The 16,694-nt window shown below is 39.0% G+C and overlaps 1 protein-coding gene across 5 annotated transcripts in view; it reads left to right on the forward strand.

The window, feature by feature from the left end:
• The window catches only part of NALCN (sodium leak channel, non-selective), a 309,038-nt gene that overhangs the window by 200,708 nt on the left and 91,636 nt on the right, over positions 1-16,694 (forward strand). The window lies entirely within an intron of this gene.

The following is a 16,694-nucleotide window of genomic DNA, read 5'->3' on the forward strand; positions in this document are numbered from 1 at the left end:
TTTTTATCCATTATCAACAGGGAAAGTTTTTTATTGCTCTATAATTATCCTAGGAATATTTTCATATTACTATTTTGAGTAAAAGTAAGATGGACATACTACAGGAAATTGGATTGGCCACTCTTCTCCTTCTGCCATTACATGAAGGTTGTTTGAAAATGAAATGCCTCAGGGCCAGATTGCCATTTTGCATAATTATGTGTAATACTCTTGGCCAATCATCATAAAAATATTAAGCATCAACTTGCCTGACCTCTAGACACTAAAAGAGAATTTAGTCTTGGCGCTCATAGTCATTATAAGAAATGGAATAGAATAAATGATCAGCTCTGTGCCCAGTTATGTGTGAAAACAGATTGGATATTATAGCACTGATAATCATACCCCAAAAAATGTAAATGAAAATGTGTGAAGGTTATATGACTGATGGCAGAAAGATGACAGGCATGATGGACCATTCTCATAGTTTCTGTTGCATGGAAGATCTTTGGCTTAAATATTTGGCTGAGTTGGTGTGAGAAGAGGACACTGGATAAGATACTCGTTTTTTATTAAAATATAGTTGACATTCAATGTCATATTGGTTTTGGATGTTCTACATAGTGGTTCAACAATTCTATATATTATGCAATGCTCAACATAAGTGTAGTTACCATCTGTCACCATACAAAGTTATTACAATATTATTGAATATTCTCCATGCTCTACTTTTCATCCTCATGGCTTATTTATTTTATAACTGGAAGTTTGTACCTCTTAATCTCCCTCACCTATTTTGCCCTCCTCCACCTCTTCCCCAGCAACCACCGGTTGGTTCTCTGTATTTCTGATTTTTTTGTTTATCTGTTCATTTGTTTTGTTTTTTAGCTTCCACATATAAGTGAAATTATATGGTGTTTGTCATTCCCTGTCTGACTTATTTCACTTATCATGATACCCTTTAGCTCCATCCATATTGTCACAAATGGCAAGATCTCATCCTTTTTATGCCTGAGTAATACCCCATTGTATATATATACCACCTCTTCTTTACCCATTCATCTATCAATGGACACTTGGGTTGCTTCCATATTTTAACTATTGTAAGTGCTGCAATAAACATAGGAGCACATATATCCTTTTGAAGTAGTGTTTTTGTTTTCTTTGGGTAAATACCCAGTAGTGGAATTAGTGGATCATATGGTAATTCTATTTTTAATTTTTTGAGGAACCTCCATATTGTTTTCCACAGTGGCTGCACCAGTTTGCATTCCCACCAACAGTGCACAAGGATTCCTTTTTCTTCACATCCTCACCAACACTTGTTGTTTGTTGTGTTTTTGATTTCAGCCATTCTGACAGGTGTGAAGTGATGTCTCATTGTGGTTTGGATTTGCATGGCCTTGATGATGAGTGATGTTGAGCATCTTTTCATGTGTCTTTTGGCCATCTGGATGCCTTCTTTGGAAAAATGTCTATTCAGTTTCTCTGCCCATTTTTTAACTCTAGATTGTTTGGTTTTGGGGGGCTGTTGAGTTGTAGAAGTTCTTTATATATTTTGTATTTAACCCCTTATTGGATAGATCATTTGCAAATATCTTCTACCGTTCAGTAGGTTACCTTTTCATTTTGTTGATGATTTCCTTTGCCATGCAGAAGCTTTTTAGTTTGGTGTAGTTCCAATAGCTTATTTTTGCTTTTGTTTCCCTTGCCTGAGAAGGGGGGTAAGATATTCTTGGATCACCCTCCCCACCACTGCAAGAATAATAATTGGGATGTTAACAAAGAACCAAGGCTACAAAAGAAGTCTTACCTGGAATTCTAGGAAGGCCTTACACATTCAGAACTTTTAAATTGCATCTAAGTTGTCTTTTTAATGAAAACAAGGACATAACCTATTTAAATGGTTTTGTTGTCATTTGCATATCTTTAGGCATTTCATCTTTGTATTTTTGTTTATCTCCAAAGTCTGTGCTTTTAACCAAGGGCAGTCAGTAAAAGAAAAAATATATATTTGATAAAAAGGATGCCCACTGTGTGCATATCAAGGAAGGATTTAAGTGCTTTCCTGTCCTTTAGCTACACAAGCAAAATGGCCCTCTGGGCACAGTGGAAATGATTTCTTCCAGATCTTTTCAGTTTGCAGCAACAGTACAGGTTATTCAAATGAGAGTTGGGAACCTCTTTTATGCCATTGATACAAACGCTTTATGCAGCTTCTAGTTACAGAAATATGTAATTAGTGAGTTCAAAATTGAAACTGACTAACCATATCAATAGACATAACTAATAAAAATCTGCTGTTGTATAACCACCTTAGTCCTTGCTTTACAAATCTGGTATTTAGATGTGGGTTTTCCTGTATACCATGTTTACTATGCATAGATTTTTTAATGTCCTCTAGTAGAGAACATTAAAATGTGTATTCTATGGATAAAATGAAAATATTCTATTTTTTTAAACTGGTGATACAGCCAGGTTCAATATGGTTTTAAATAACCATTGGCCAATTAAAATTCCGTATAATTCCAGCTCACATTTTTAAAATAGTTTTTCCACTAGAAAGAAGTAAAATAAATCTGTATGGCAATTTCTTTTCAAGTTTATGAGTTCAAACGTACTAATATTTGATATTAGTGTTGATATTATATATAGTATATATATAATGTATATATATACACTTTTTATCTGACCCCAAGAGAAAAACCAACAGTAAAAAAATCAGGACTTTAATTGACATCTGACTTTCTTCTTGGACTATACAGTTTTAATAAACTATATGGTGCTTTGCTTTGAGCATCTATCATTATTATAAAATGGCTTTTATTTAATCACTTGCTGTATATTAGTGATGCTTTGTAGTTCTGGAAATCCTGTACACCATAGCTGATTATCCAATTATGCCAGCCTACAATTTGAAGTATCTTCTTAGAATATTTGGAGATATTTGAACACTGAAAATCCCAACCATAAATAAAACAGGAAACTCATTTTTATTGGTACTTTTCACATTGTTCTTTGGCCATGGTTAGACTGACACTCCCTATCTATTAAATTCACCTATTAATTCATACTTGAAACTCACCAAATATTAGCTTACTAAACTAAAATGTCCTGTTTCATTTTTTTCCATTCTGTATAAGAATATTTTGTTTCATGAGTTTTTACAAATTGTGTCATTTTTTATATCCCCCCCCTTATTTCCAGTGGTCTTGGCCTTTGAGGTGGGGCTCATTTACATAGTTTTAAGAATACACCCCCACACACACACATACACACACACACGTATGCACTTTCATACACACATGCATATAATCATGTGAATAATGTTACCCTGTATCTCACAGCTTCTTGCAGACCTCCAATAAAAATGTTACCTGAAATATTTGTTTATTTAGTTTTCAGTGTGCAGCCTCAGCCCTTAAGGGTTTAAATGCAAATACTCTATTTTTATTATTCCAAGATAGAGAATAGAATGGGGAAGATGCAAAAAGTATTTGATTTTCTTAATATTTTAGGGTCCAGACAGCACTGCATACTCCATAGTCTGTTCAGTACAAACTTTTTTTTCCTCTTTTATCCGATCACCAACTAATCTGTAGGTTCTTACAGCTCCAGTAATACTTGTCGGACTCATTCCAGTGCCAGGTGCTGTGTATTTTCACTTATTTAAATTTCACAGCAACCCTATGATGTGGTTATTATTAATATATCCATCTTACAGATGAGGAAACTAAGGCACAGAGAAGTTAAGTAACTTGCCTAAGGCCACACAGCTAATACACAGCCGAGTTAGGATTCAAACCCAGGCAATTCAGACCTAAAGCCCAGACTGTATTATTGAGTCACAGTAAAGCTATATAAATGCCAAACATGAGTCATACCTGTTGTGGAGGCTCACTCATAAGACTGTTAATTACTCGTGTATAAATAATCATATTTTAGATGATGGAAATTTTATATTCATAAAATAACTGTTGGTGTGAGAGGCAGTTTTCTGAAGAATGGAGGTGAATTAAGCAACCCAATCATTAAAACTATCCAAAACAGTTCTTTGTTTCCCTGGAAAAGCAGATGATCTAATCAGAGCCACTGGAGTTAGGACTTTTGCAGCAGGTAAGAGCTCAGATGCTTACTATTCACTCCACACGATGGCAGATGCTACCCAAGGCACCTCTTCTCTCAGTGACCTTCTGGAGCAATGAGCCTCTTCAGACAGTGCTACAATGTGCTTGCAATATATCATATTTCAGTGAGGCCTCTAGAGACTTCTAATGTATTTTATTATGATTGTGGTAAAAACAATTGTGTTAAAATGTAAATGTTGGTTCATAAACATTTTTCAAGAGTAATAGAAACCAATGCAAGTCACCTCTAAAATGGAGAGGTTAAGTATGAAACACTAAACAAAGCTATTAGAAAGAAAATGTCTGTTCTCATGCTTGGTCAGAGGAGGAGATATGACCCTGAAGATGGATGGGATAGGAGAGAGCTAAAAGGTACAGGGAAGACACTAGAAAGGAAGAAAAGCAGGAAGATGTGAAGTAGGGCCCTAGGAAAACATTCAAGATACGAAATTAAAGGAAAGAGCATAGATTATGACTCTAACCCAGTGATGAAGGGGGAGCAGTGAGACCGAATCCAGAGTTAGGAAAGGGATCAAGTCAGGTTGTCAGATGGCAAAGGACACCAGAGCCCTTCAGGGAGAAGCTCCCTGAGGCCAGGTGCAGTCTGCATGATCCATTCTTGGTGGAATCCTGGAGTCACATTCTTCTTCAGTACAAGCATGCTACGTATCTTTTTCCCATTGCTTTCTGGTCACCTTCTTGGCCTTTGAGACAGTGGTTTCCACCTGGGGACTGCTGACCTGCAGGACTCTTCAAGAGAAAGTATGGAGCCAGGCGCCATTTTTTTTTTTTTAACACTTCAGGAAGCCTAGAGGGAATCGTTCATGCACCCAGTGTAAGACCAGGTGTGCTAACTCAAAGCTGGATATCTGCAAATTCTAGGTGGCAGTGCAGCCCACCTTATGCTAAAGCTCTGAAATCTCTTCATATATGCCTTCTTTTATGAGAAAAGAAGAAACATTGAATTATTTATTGCTTAATAAAGGCATTTTGAAAGAGGAAAGTGTTTTTTTTTAAATGGAATTCAGAGGGGCATACTAAAAGGGCTCCTTGAGGACACATTTTGAGGGGTTCTAAAGTACCTGTTCCCACCAGGCCCCCCTCGATGATATCACCAGGGTTGTGCCTTGATAGCCACTAAGGTAGCTTTTCTTTTGTCACTCTTTAAGATAAATGATGTTCTAAAAAACCTTGCCAATGATGCTCCATATAAAATTCATCTTTTGCTTTCCCTGTGTGTTTGCATATAAGACGCAACCGATTCCTGGTAGTGATATAGCAGTAGCGATCATTCATGGCTCCCATACCTAATTAACTAGAGACCATGGTTCCCTTTTCACCAGACCGACACCCAACACAGGCCCTGGAGATGGAAATAGATATAGATACAGGGTCAGATAGAAATAAAGATATAGGCATATAATGGTTTTCTACATAAGATCAGAAAATTGACTAGAAATGAGATTGTCTGTGAATGTGTAATTTGGCTACTGAGAAGCCAGATCAATTTGCATACAAGCTAAGAATTTCCTTGACCCAATGCAGTCCTGTGAGCAGTAGTAGGAGACAGTGACCTTGATCCTCAGTGGTGTAGCAAAGACACTGGAGAATGTAGGTGGAGTTTTGCAAACTTCAAAAATGAAGAAAATCCTTGCAGCTGTAATGATTTTTGCAAATTCAGTGCAAGACAGATATAAAGGGTTTTCTTTCAAGCAGTATAAAATTCATTAAACTATGAAAAAAAAAAACCCATAAAGAAGCCTCAGGGAAAGAATCATTGAAAGGAGAAGTGTAGATAGTCTATTTAGATTAAATTCAAAACTCTGAAATTAAAACTGTTTCCCCAGTGCTGTGTCAAGTCTCATTTGAATCCTGGTTCAAATTTGATGATGTTTGGTCTTTGGTGGTGTCCACTGCATAGTGAGAATGGACATGTAAAGGAGCCTTTCTCTATTATGACTGTGATTTTTTTTAAATTATATTCCCTTTAAAATATGAGTTCTAGGGGAATATTTCTCTTTAACCTCACCTGGGAGCTTTCATTATTATCTCCACTTTGTGTCTATATGAAGGTCTTTCTAGATGAAGAGCAGTTGCACAGAGACAGGTGTTGGGGAGTGTGCCATTCAGCTCCGCACTGGTTGCCGTCTCCTGATCTGGGTCAGGCCTTCAGTCTTCTCAGTATTTTGCCCACGAGTGAATTCATTCAGCCTAGTGTAACATAAAAGAAGTGACATAACTCTGTGATCCTAAATATCACCTATTGAAAACTACCTCATGCAAGGCACTGCATGTTAAATTATTGGATTTTATGCTGAATATTAAAGACACAGAAACTAACGCTCAAAGGAGGACATTTCTTGCCCAAGTTCATACAATTTGTAGGTGCCTAAGTTGGAACAACATGGGCTCTCTGACTCGAATCCAGTGTCCTCACCAAAGGACATCACGATGCCTGCTCAGAGAACCAGTTCCTTCATTGATTATGAGATGCATGTCTAGAAAGTACGTTGGACGATGTACTTACATTTGTGGATCGGCATCTTCTCTTCCTGTGGGTGTGTAGACGGAAGGTCAAATTATAATCAGAATATAGTGTAGGGAGCCAGGAATTGGTGTGGGATGAGGGAGGAGAACTGTGTGATTCAAATATGTAATGGCAGCAGGCTAAGGTCATATGAGATATCCCTTTTATAGATGGGATGCTACTGCTCAGAGACGAGATCTACCTGTTTCATAATCCTGAGGTCTGACTACTTATCTACTGTGCTTCAGATGTGTTAGGGGCAAGGGACATAATGATGACCAAGATATTGTTCTTGCCTTAAGTTGCTTGTGAGGTGGTGGGAGAAAGTGACATGCAAACAGATGCTGTGAGGGGCTTGGGGACACATAGGAGACACACACAACTTTTTTTTTTTTTTTTTTTTTTTTAAAGATTTTATTTATTTATTTGACAGAGAGAGACACAGCGAGAGAGGGAACACAAGCAGGGGGAGTGGGAGAGGGAGAAGCAGACTTCCCGCGGAGCAGGGAGCCCGATGTGGGGCTCGATCCCAGGACCCTGGGATCATGACCTGAGCCGAAGGCAGACACTTAACGACTGAGCCACCCAGGCGCCCCGACACACACAACTTTAACAATGAAATCAGAGGTGTTTTCTCAAAGGATGGTGTAGACTAAAATCTGAAGTAATGTTTATCTGGGTGAAGGGGATTAGGAGAAAGTGGCATGAGGAAGGGCATTCAGGACCAAGAGGACAGCAAGGTTTTTCTTTGGACAAGAAAAAGCATTAGAAGTTCACTGTGACTCAAGTGTTGAGGAAGGGAGAAATGGTGTGTTGGAAAAATGAGCAGGGAACTGAAGGTGAAAAGCTGTGAGCAGTGCTGAGTATTTAGGTATTTTCCTAAGGGCATTTAAGCCCAAGAGTGACATAATGTCCCCTACATTCCAGCGTCAACACAGGGAATGGACTGAAGGGGCCCTAGACTGATGATAGGAGCATGGGTCCTGAGCCAGACGGTGATCGCAGCCTCAACTAAAGGAAATTGAGACAAGGGAACATACAGGGGTGGTGGAATACATAGGGTAGGATTTGGTGATTAGTTGGAAGTAAGAAAAGAGCAAAGGCAGGAGACTAGGGTGTCACCCATGTTTCTAGATTGCCCGAGCTATGCCAAGACAGAGAGAGCAAGAGAAGGAAGAAGGGGGGGGGGTTCATTTGTTTTATTTGGGGGGAGGGAGCTGGCCACATTTACCATGAGATGTCTGGGAGATATTTATGAGACAATGTCTGTGGGTAGATAGAAGGTTTAAAGTTTTGGTAGAGTCTTGGGGCTGAAAGAGATATTAGGGAGGAGCAAAAGTCAACATGCAGGTGGTAATTTAAGCCTTTAGAAGTCCTAAGTTTACCATGGTTCCTGAGGAATAACACATGAATGTGTAAGCCATGAGGAGGAACCTGAAATATGAATGAGAAGTCGAAGCCCAAGAGGGAGGAGGAAAGTCCAGAATCCAAAGGTAAAAGTGTTTCAAGAAGGAGACTGTGGTCAACAATCTCAAAGACTTCAGAGAGGGGAAAAAATGTCACCATAGAAAACACTTCTATTTGTAATAACATCAGGAAGAATGAAATATTGAGGTGTAACCTTAACCAAGGACATAAAAGATTTCTACACTAAAAATGATAAAACATCACTAAAAGAAATTACAGAAGACACAAATAAATGGAAAGACATCTGTGTTCATGGACTGGAAGAATTAATATTGTTAAAATGTCCTTACTACCCAATGTGATTCACAGATTCAGTGCAATCCCTATCAAAATCTTAACGTACTTTTTTGCAGAAACAGAAAAAAAAATCCTAAAATTCATGTGGAATCTCAAAGTTCCCCAAACAGCCAAATAAACAAACAAATAAACAAAGTCCCGAAAAGGACAAACTAAACTGAGGGTTCACACTCCCTAATCCCAAAACATATCACAAAGCTACAATAATTAAACAACATGCTACTGACATAAAGACAGACTTGTAGATCAGTGGAACAGAAGAAAGAGAGCCCAGAAATAAACCCTCATGTCTATGGTCAAATGATCTTCAACAAAGGTGTCAAAACCACACAATGGGAAAAAGAAAGTCTCTTTAATTAGTGATGCTGGGAAAACTGGATGTCCACACGCAAATTGGACCTTTACCTTATACCATATACAGAAACTAACTCAAAATGGATTAAAGAACTTAATGTAAGACCTACAACTATAAAACTCCTAGAAGAAAACATTACAAAAAAGTTTCATGACATTGAAATTGGCAATGACTTCTTGGCTATGACATTGAAAGTACCCATAACAAAAGCAAAAATAGACAAATGGGACTACATCAAACTTAAAAACATTTGTGCATGAAAAGAAACAATCAACATGGTGAAAAGGCACTCTATGGAATGGTAGAAAATATCTGATAAGGGGTTAATATCCAAATATATAAAGAATCCTACAACTCAACAACAACAAACAAGTAGCAAAGGACTTGAATGCACATTTCTCCAAAGAAGATATAAGAATGGCCAAGAACCATATGAAAAGATGCTCAGCTTGGCTAATCATCAAAACCACAATGAGATACAACCATGCAGTCATTACAATGGCCACTATTAAAAAACTAGAAAATAAAAATATTGGCAAGGATATGGAGAAATTGGAACACTGGTGCAGTTACTGGGAATGTGCAGCCACCTTGGAAAACAGTATGACATTCTTCAAAAAAATTAAAAATAGTTATGATCCAGTAATACCACTTCTGGGTATACATCCAAAAGAATTGAAATCAGGGTCTCGAAGAGATAATTTGCAAAGCCATGTTTGTTGCAGCATTATTCACAATAACCAAGAGGTGGAAGCAACTCAGATGTCCATTAGCAGGTGAATGGGTGAAGAAAATGTGGTGCATACATACAATGGAATATTAGTCAGCCTTAAAAAGGAAGGAAATTCTGATACATGCTACAGCATGGATGAACCTTGAGGACATTGTGGTCAGTGATGTAAGCCAGTGCCAGACAAATAAGTACTATATGATTCCACTTCTGTGGGATTCCTAGAGGAGTCCAGTTCATAGAAACAGAAAGTAGAATGGTGGCTGCCAGGAGCCAGGGGGAGGGGCCAGGGGAAGTTCAATGGCTACAGAGTTTTAGTTCTGCAAGATGAAAAAGTCCTGGAGGTCTTTTGCACAACAAGATGAATGTACTTAACACTACTGAACTGTACCCTCAAAAATGAGTGCAATGGTACATTTATGTCATGTGTTTTGATCACAACTTAAAAAAAAAATTTAATGAAAAATTGGCAACCATAGTGGCAGTAAGGTGGTGGTAGGTGACGGTGATGACAGCAAGCTCAGGCACTTGGGTAGAAGTTGGGTTCTAGGAGATGAGTAGGTATGACAGCTAAGAAGTGAAAATGGATTGCCATTCCTTTCTTCTCAGACTTGTCATCCTCAGAGCTTCCAGACAGACCACTCGTTACTGGCTGATTCTTTATATTTTTAGATATGTCACCACCATTTACTAGAGGACTATCCAACTTTTCCTTCCACTGCCGCATGTGTGGAGAGTGATGTTTACACAACACATGGGGTCAACAGCTGGGAATCCCAGGCAGTTGGAGGCATCAGACATCCAGGATTCCTGCTGCTCTTGGAAACACTGAGCTGCCCAGAGGCCAGAGGATCAATACCCTCAAGTAGCTACAAATCATTAGCGGCTGGGGGTTGGGAAATGGTGTTTACCGGAAGCCTTTGACATACTCGACTCCACTTGAAGTTGCTCTCCATCTTTTGGTCAGAAATGACTCTTCAGTTGTCAATTTACATATTACTCCCCATAATTTTCCATAATTTAAATCTCAGGAGGTCACCTTATATAGTATTTGCTCGGCTATTTCTGAAATTTCTTCATTGTTAGGCCTTTGTTTAATAATAAATTCTTATGTTGATAAAGACATGAACAGCACTATCAGTTCAAAGAGATGAAGCGACTAAAGCTGAAAACCATTCAGATCAGGGTTCAAGCCAAGAGGTCATAACAGAGGCTCAAAATTTGGGGATATCAATTATCAGCATTAGACATGGCCTAGAAATCCAGAAGTCAATGCAAAAAAGGGAAACAACCAACCAGAATTTTGAAGTTAAACTGGCAATAGTCAGGGAGCGGGGCATCAAACAGAGGAGATACCTCTTAGAATTTATGTCCTCCGGCTGTGCATTCAATTGCATCCCTCAAAAAGACATACTGAAGCCTGAATCCCTAGTACTTGCGAAGGTGACCTTATTTGGAAACGGGGTATTGGCAAATGTAATGAAGTTAAGATGATGAGGTCTTTAGGGTGAACCTTAATCCACTCTGACTGGTGTCCTTATATGAAAAGGAGAAGAGACAGACAGACAAGAACAGCATGTGATGAAGAGGCAGGCACTGTGAGGTGTCTACAAGCTAGGGAGCATCAAGGATTGCCGACCGTCCCCGGAAGCTAAGAGAGAGGCATGGAACAGACCCTCCCTCAGAACCCCCACAGGGTACCCAAGCCCACAGACATCTTGATTTTGGATTCCCAGACTCCAGAACTATGAGACAATATATTTCTGTTGTTTTAAGACACCCAGTGTTGGTACTTTGTTACAACAGCCCTCAGGAACTAACACAACTACCAGAGCCTTGGTCTCTGGCCTCTAGATGAAGTGCTCCCTTTTTGGCACGAAGTAAGTAGCTGAGAGCATGGCATAATGGGGGGTAACGTGCACCTCAGGATGCAGACCAGGTGTCACCAACCAAGAGCAGCTTTCTCAGCAGTCAGAATCTTTACCTTCACCCTTCATCAAATAGGGCCATAAAAAGTGAGTTTTATAAATTTGAGACTTTCTTGGAAGAAGAGTTTCTCTAAGCCCTTCCAAATTTTCATTACGTGAATGATGGACCCAAACCAGATCACTTTCAGAAACCTTGTTCTTTGCCTCATTCTACTGGCACTTGGGACTTTTTATAAATTACCTTAAGTCTCTCTTGCCTTTGAACAAATGTAAAATGACTTGTCTACATCGAGTTGTTGGTTATATCATTCGACAATTATGCTAATTCAGAATTACTTTCATTACATTTTTTTCTCATAGCACTCTGCAAGACAATCCCTCAATTTTAAAAAATGGGAAGGTTTGTAGGGGAAAACATGCCCAAATTGGGGGAGAAGCTCCCCCTTCAGCTCAGCCTGAACTCAGCACACCCAGCCCTATGCCTACAGTGGGGACTCTATCCTGTTTGCTTTCTGTAATCAAGAGAACAAATTTTTTTTTAATGAACAGCAATTTTTTTTCTTTAGATCCTTTCGCAGTATGGGAAACTGGATTGTTATGGTTCTAAGGAAAAAGTATGACAGACAATTGGTTTTCAGTTTTATGAATAGCAAAAGGACTCTTTCGTAGCTGTGTTAAGACTATAAGGAGTGAAGTCTATAAGGAGTGTTACCCTGTGTGTACCTAAACTCGAATGTGAATACACTGGAGGTATTGTCATTGCCTTGACTCCTTTTGGACTTAAGTTTAACACAGTCCATCTGTTCTTTATTCTGAGTCTCAGTCCATATACTTTGGATTTAAGGACATAAGTGAGAGTGTCAAGGGTGACTCTTGGTTTCAGGTTCATCTCCTTGGATGGATGATGGCAACATTCGCTGAAGCAGGAAATATTAGCACAGAACCCTTTTCAAAGGTAAAGATCAACAACTCCGTCTTGGGCATGTTGTGATGAGTGTGAGACTGAGTGGAGACATCTAACGGCTGCATGTATACATCTAGAGTTCAAGAGTGAGGGCTGGCTCGCTAGAGATACAAATATGGATGGTCAATGTAATTTTCATGTAGCGCCTGCCTACCTCATGTCAGGCACTGTTCTAGGCACGTGGGATAAGTCAGTGAAGGAACCAGACAAAAATCCTCACACTCTCTGATTCTTCGGTTCAAGTGATGTTCTCTGTATGGACATCACAGTGCAAGTTGTGACTCTGGGTGAGGTTGTATAGAGTGGAAAGAAAAGAGATACTAGAACCTTGAAGAATACTGTTTAATAACTGCAGGTGCTTTACCGTAAGCGCAACACAAATAATCTCTCTCTGATTTTCTCCATGTAAATTTTGACTTTGGGTTTTGTTACAAATAATCAACACTCTCTCTGTCTGAAGTTCAAGCTCCCAACAAGAGAAGGTCTGATTGGTACAGCTAGTCAACCTCATTCTTTAGGCCAGAATTTCATGTCTCTGACTGCTTACAATGCTGGTCATCCCTACAGAAAGCCATCAGCCTTTAGTAGGTCCAGATCCAGAACAAACCACAAAGAGGGCCACCCTGAAATGTGACTGGTTTCCTAAGACAATCCCTTCTTCTCCTAACTCTCCACCCTGGCCTCTGCTCTGGAGAAGCTAGACCCAAAAGAAGATGTGGAGCAGTCAAAGAAGGAACCGTGTTCCCTCCCTGGTTCCAGACCATAAGTTACACTTGTAGCTCTGTGGGGTCAGGGTGAGGGGAAGGTCTGAATCGGGTAGGAGCCTGGATTGAACTAGATTGATTTTTAATAAAAGGTGGCCAGAAAGTTATGGAATTTGTTTAAGAACAGCAACCAGTCTTATTTTGATTTACTCGTAATTCTGCTTCCCTGTTCTTGAGGGTTAATGAGCTCATTCTTGGCCTTTTCTTATATTCTACTTGATATGCTTGCTCAGGAGTAGGCACAGTGGGAGATGGGGCATGTCTGACATTCACACACAGCCATATGACAATCACATATTTTTTACTCAGATATTAACAAAAGAATGACTTAGATTATTTCTAGGAAATGAGAAATGTACATGCATGCTATTTGGTTTGATGTTATTCCTATTTCCATTTTGCTTTGCATAAAATATGTTGATTAATGTGAATTTTCATAGTGCATCTAATAAGCCTTTTTATCAAAGTCTGCAAAATTGAACAACTCTACAATCTGCCATAAGCATACTCAGGAATGGTACTTAGAAAATGCATGATTGTTGCCTGAAAAGGAATTACTTAAGGAGACAGAACACAGCTGAGGTTCAAGACCCAATGTGGGGACTACAAAATACATGTGTTCCATACCTCCAATATAAAGTGTGGTTTTTATTTTATGACAGATAGCATTCCTGATACTAGTTATATATACACGAAAGTGGAACAAATCAGGAAATTTACTATAGATAATGTCACACTGTCAGAGAAAGAAGTTACAAATAAGCAAAGGGAAGATGCCAGGATGAACCCTATGGCTGGATGGGTCTTATGAACTCAGTTTATTTTAAGATAGAAGATGGATAGATACATAGATACATAGACACATGGATGGATACATATATATGATCTAAGGTTATGTAAGACCCATCCATCCATACATAGGTGGTAAGTATAGATATATGTGTATAACACAGTTTTATATACATCCAGGCATTCCCTAGCTCTTTCCTCTGAGTGAGCCTAGAAGCAGTGGCGTACCAGTAACAACAAGCAAACCCAGTGCCAAGGTTTCACTTCTAAATACCATTCTCCAGGAAAGCAAATCAGGACTCTTCGTGGAGAAATGGCTGATTCTCGAGCTCAGTCAGGGGAAACACAGGATAAGGCTTAAGTATTTTGTGGAGCCCAGAAAGTAAGGAAGAACTTTTAAAAAAGAAACGAAAAGAAAAAGAAAAAGTATATCGAAAGAGTAGAGAAACCAACCGATGGCCAAAGCAGGAACAGTTTGAGCAATAGGATAAATAACAATAGTATTAGATTATTAACCCAAAGAATGAAATAAACAACCAAAACCCATACTTATGTATAAATAAATGATTGAATTTAAAAATGGAGGAGTGCCAACTCTTCCTCACAGAATAATCCCAAGTAAAAAGAAATAGAAATAATAGAATAATAAATGAGGGAAATAGAAAATCGCCATTAGAACATTACAATTACAATTGCAGCAGGCGAGATCTACTGGTGGCTGCTGAAATTAGTGTGAAACTCGAAGAAGAAATAGGGTATTTGCATGACCTCCAAGTTTCTCCCTTCAAAACTTTCCTTTTTTTAATTATTCTGATGGTTTTAACATGTGCCTACAAATTCTTTGCTACTCCTCCCTCTTAGAAGATAAACCTTAAGTCTTCTCTCCATGACTGGGCAGGAGTTGGTGACTTGCTTCTACCTCGGAGTGTAAGGGAAGGGTAGTGTAAGGACACCATAACATTGGAGTGGAGAAATGCTTTACCCCTGGTTACAGTTACCATCACCAGTATTGAGGCTATTGGTGTCATGTTCCCCCTGATGTCATGAAATAAGCCTATCATCTCCATGATATTCTTCTCCCGAAAGTCATAACCTCCGTCAAATCATGGGAAAACATCAGACAACCCCAAATTGAGGGACACTCTACAAGTTACCTGCCCAGGACTTCTTAAAACTGCCAAGGTCATTTACAAACAGGGAAAAGAGGAGAAACTGTCACAGCCTAGAAGAGCCTCAAAAGACATGATGATGAAATATAATGTGCTACCCTGCATTGGATCTTAAAACAAAAAAGACACTGATACAAAAACTGGGGAATTCCAAATAAGTTTTGCACTTTCATTAAAAGTATTTAACCAAGGTTAATTTCTTAGTTTTGATAAATGTTCTATGGTTACATAAGATGCGAACATAAGAAAAACCTGGGTCAAGGGCATACAGGAATGCTGCACTATCTTTGCAACTCTTATGTAAGTTCAAAATGAACTCAACATAAAGTGTTGTTTTGTTTTGTTTTGTTTTTAAATAGGATAAGAATTCTCTATGGTAAACTCCAATAACACAACATAGAAATATAAATTGGCTGGTCTGTGGCCTTGTGCAAAGACACATACATCTGCGAAACTTTATACTGTGAATATGTTGTATAGAATTTATAGTTAATTATGCTTTTTTGATCTTAAAAAGTTGAGAGCATGCATTTTATCAGGAGCCAAACACTTTCTATGATTTTGTTTCTAATAGAAAATCTGAGAAGATTTGTCGTTTCTCTTTCTTCATCTTTATCAGTGAAATAACCCATCTGAAATTGGGAGACTTGTTTCTGCTGGTTAATATGGCTGCTTCCACCTTGTAAAGAACCTAAGAAAAGGATAATAAAATGAGGAGAAATATCAGAAATGGGCTGCTTGGGCCTGTCTGTGGGACACCACTGATTCTGCTTTTTTGTTCTCCATCTCATCACCATTGTGTTATCTTTGTCCTGTGTGTGTAAATGCATGGTGTGAGGCCACAGGGCACAGAGTCCTGCTCTTAATTTAAAACATGCCATCTTAATAGAGGAGAGATGCACATAAGTAGAAAGTTATGGTGTAAAGGTCTGAGCACTGAGGTTGAAGAAAATGCAAAGAACATCAGGGAAGACATGCCTAACTCAGATTGGGGGCAGGGAGGGAAGATGTCTCTAAAAATGATGAATCGAATGTTGTTAGCAAAGCGAGAGAAAATATTCCATATTCAAGAAATGGCAGGTACAAAATTGCAGAAGGAAAAATGCATCTTTTGCTTGAAAATGTTGTTTTGATGAGGCCGTATAAAAGTTTTTTAGAAGCTCAGGCTCTGGAATCAGAAAGATTGCGGTCACACCCCAGTGCTCCCACTTGCAGCCATGTGACCTTGGGCAGCTGATTTAAGCTTCTGTGACCTCAGTTTCCATATCTGTAACATGCTAGAGCATGGAGCTACACCCAAGAGCTAAACTGGGGATTGAGTAATGTTAGCGACGCAAAGTGTTCAGCATGGTGTCTAACGCTCAGGTTTACTACTTCAACTCCCAGTTACTGCTATTCTGAGACATCTTCCTGGAGGAGATGGTTTTTGAGGGAGTGTAGAAGGAAAGTATGTTGCAGGCGGCGGGCGGGGGGGGGGGGGTGGTAAGGTATGTTTGGAGGCACACATCCATGATCTGAAGTAAGACTGTAGGAGGGACCTGCAAGCCAATATTGTTGGTGTATAAAGGGCAAGGAAGGCACGGGGGGTGGGGGGTCAT

The sequence above is a fragment of the Halichoerus grypus genome, chromosome 4, assembly GCF_964656455.1.
Source record: "Halichoerus grypus chromosome 4, mHalGry1.hap1.1, whole genome shotgun sequence".
Lineage (NCBI taxonomy): Eukaryota > Metazoa > Chordata > Mammalia > Carnivora > Phocidae > Halichoerus > Halichoerus grypus.